A 3,824-nucleotide genomic window follows, 5' to 3' on the forward strand; every position below is an offset into this window, starting at 1 on the left:
GAGCTGAGTCTAAAGGTGAATGAAGACTATCCTGATAACCAGTAATTAGCGAGCTCTCTGAAATTAAGGATTTGTAGATCTGACAAAATGACGGCACTTATTCTAGACATAAATCTATTTTTTAAAAATTGATCTAATATATGTAATTTGAAAGTCCAGACTCAACATGAGCTGGGGCTGCATATTAATGGTGAAAGAAATATGCTTTTAAATGCAGTTACCCACATTTACCCTTGCAGTCTCTACCACAGGGAATATTAAAACTTGACTCAATACCTTTGAGGGTGTGATACAAACTCAAAAATATAATTCAAAAATAAGGTTTGCAGCCCTTCATTAATGCATGCTAATGTGTCCTTGCTGCATAATGGTGTATGAGTAAGGCTTTCACTAGTGTCTCTCAACTACTTTAAACATCACCTTGAAAATGCATTAAATTAGTTGTTCTCTCTGCTGCATAATACTCAGTGAACTAGGGTATGTCTTGCTTGCATAGATTAATACTTACTGGTGTTCAGATAAGGCTGTTAGTCCATGGGGAAAAGTTGCTACATGTGCTTGTATTAATAAATAGTTCTTAAACACTGTCTGTGCTCTGGATCATTCTCTTGCCAGGAGATACAGGTCCCATCAGGCGGCTGCACATGTCCCTGGGCTTGCCATGTGTGCCTGTCTCACAGAGACAGCAGGTTCCAGCAACAACGTTTCCTGTGCCCTTTTAGTCAAGAGGTTTCACAGTGTTATTTTGCTGTTTCCAGGCTCCAGCCAAAAAGCTGTGAAAGTATGAAGCACTGAAAAGAGTTTATAGGATGGAGTAAAATATTCTTTGGTTAAGCCACTTCCTTTTCCTTGTCACGTGTTTTATTCTGTCCTATTTCTCTAGTGCCTACTAATTTTCTTAAAAATATACTCAGTATTTGGGACAATGTTCTCTTTTAGTTCTTAGAAGTTAATACAACACGTTACAAATTCCTTCATCCCTTTGAAGCTTGTTGATTAATGCACCCAAAATCCCTTCTGTCTGATTTTTGTATGACATAACTGTTTGGTGAGCAGTTTAGTCATTTTTGCAGTTCTAGTCCTGCAAAAATGATGCAATGTTTTCTCTTAAAAACCTAATGCTGATAGCCACTCTCCCAAATGTGCCTACCTGAGAAGGCAACTATCTTCTGTTTATGGCATTTTATGCAAAATTAACAGAATTAGACAGTAATTCAAAGTTAAGCTATTGGAAGAGCTAATTTCATTGCGTAGGGAGATATATAGGGAAGGAACAGAAAAAGGCAGATTGGCTGGGATAAGTTTACTCAAAAGCCAAAAGGCTGATAAACATGAAAAACACTAAAGTAGCACTTAATGCAATATGGGAGTTAGGAGAACAGCCCTGGATAGAAGAAATAGAAGATATCTTGGATTTCTTTCCTTGTGAGTGAAATCATTAGTGTTTAGAAGTGTAAGTGCTGGAAAACAGCAGAGGGAAGGAAAGGATAATTTCATTATGTCTGTGAAAAGGATTTCAATATATGTGTATTATTCAAGCAGTTTACTTTCTGTGCTAATTGTTATTTAGACTCAGTTTCCACTTTCTAACTAATGTGCTCAAAGCTTACATTAAACATTTCCGTTCCTTAGCACTTTAGGAATGTCTGAGTTGAGTTACGGATTTTATCCCAAGTTGATATTTTGGTTGGGAAAGGGATTTTTCTGAAAGTGGTGTTGCTCTTCTCTCTGATGGGAAGAATTATGGTGGTATAGAAGGATAGAATTCTTTTTAGTATCTTACACTGGTCATGGGTAGAGGCTGTATTGTTCATTCCAAGTAAGAAACTTCATCTTTAAAATTGGAGGGGGAAAAAAAAAAAGAGGATCCTTTAGGCTTTGAAGCCATTCTTCAAGGTCTGAGTCTTTAGAGCCTGGGTTTCTTCTGCCTGGCATTGGAAAAAACATATATGAACAAAATCTAGTTTTTCTCATAGTGTTGAAATTTGAGACTACATCATGTTTTTAGCTGTGGTTACACACTAAAGCTAATGGTAAAAATTAGAGACTACTGAAGTTGCCAATAAAGATAACTTAGGAAGTTTTCCCTGATACCCTAAACGTGGGCTCTTCAGTGCAGGTATTTCTAACCCACACAGTCCCACTGGACTGCAGGATGTGTGTTTAGTGTAAGAGATGTTTTCACAATACCTTTAAATATGCATCAAGGCAGAGGACATCAAACCAAACATACACTTTTTGAGAGGGAAATTCTCTTTTATTTAGAGGAAATTGTATTCCTATTTCTCCTTGGCCCATTTTTTTTCCCAGCTGCAGACAGAATAAAAGCTGCTGTGCTTTCCTGGGAAACACAGGGAGAGGGATTAGGATGTGGTAGGACAGGACATGCCACCATGGAATGTGCTCCTGTGAGCAGCTACGCACTCACAATTCAAATTAAACACTTCTTCCATGCCTGAAATACACTGTCATGTATATACCCTTAGCTCATTTCAGATCACAGAATTGGCAGATTTATTGAAGTAATCAGTATTCATCTGTCTTCCAGATCTTGTTAGACTCAGAAGAAGAGACAGTAGTCAGGATAAAGTGTCATGGTTACTCTGACAACAGCACTAAAATAGAAACACACAGATGGACAATGTGCTAGCCTGTTTGGATTTTTTTTTTAAAATACCAATTCTGCATAGAATATGAATTATTAGCTGTGTCACAGTGTTCCATTATCTTTCACTGTTTACGCACAATAAATTGTTAGACACACTTTTGCAGCCCAGCAATTCTATAAGATGCATAAGCTTGTTCTGTTGCTGATCTAATGATGAATTGCAGACTGTCACTGAGGGAAAAACAAAAGCTTGTCTGTTACCATAAAAATATCAGTATTGATCAAAACACTCCTTATGTACAGGTATGTAAAAGTTACTCAGATTTTTACAGCAACAGAGGAGCTTCCTGAAAAGTTGCCATAATGCAGTGGATAATGTTCTCTGTAGCTGTTTTACGTGGCTTTGTCCTTATATTCACGCATAGGGAAAACCATGCGTGAAGGAATCTCCTTCCTCAGTAGTAATAACTAATAACCACTTAGTTTGTGAGCAGCTCAAAGCAAGCTGGCTACCCACTCAAGGCTCTGATTGACTGATGCTGGACTGCAGCTCCACTCTCATCCTCTTGCCTCTCCCTTTCCCTCACTCCTCCCCTGTCTGGCTCATGGCCACATCCCCTTCTATCTACAACAATCCTTCTTATCTTCAGCCCTTCCCTTTCCCTGTGCACGCTGGCCCTGAGGCAGACCCGGCCCTTTGGGAAGGGGCAGGAGGGGACCGCGAACCAGCGCTGGAAAACCTCCAGCGAAATAAAAAAATGTTGCACAACTTCCTTTGCCGGTAAATCACGGAGCTGTTTCACCCCATCTCCTTCCCGCAAGTCGTTGCTGGCTCTCACATGTGATGCATCACAGCCCTTTTAATGCTCTCGAAACCTGGAAGGCATCTCTGAACCCTCGGCCTCTCGTCAGAGGTCACACTTCGTTGTTCCTTGTACTCGTTTCTCTCACACAGGACATCCCGCTCTCCTCCCCACGCCTCTCCCCCACGGCTTTGTGTGTGCGCTGGACCGGGGCGAAACACCCGGAGCGCTTTGTCTGGGGAGACGTGAGGCCAGCCAGGCCGTTCCCTCTCACTCGTAACGGCCCTGACGGGCCCCAGGGCCGCTGTCAGTGCCCAAACCCCGCTCACCTGCAGCTGCAGGGCGGGACCCGGACTCGCCGAGAGCCGCAGCAAAAGGAGGCGGCACAGGCGGGGCGGGGACGCGCAGCCCCA

This window comes from Manacus candei, unplaced genomic scaffold (genome assembly GCF_025592945.1).
Source record: "Manacus candei isolate 608988 ecotype Guabito, Panama unplaced genomic scaffold, ASM2559294v1 h1tg000046l, whole genome shotgun sequence".
Lineage (NCBI taxonomy): Eukaryota > Metazoa > Chordata > Aves > Passeriformes > Pipridae > Manacus > Manacus candei.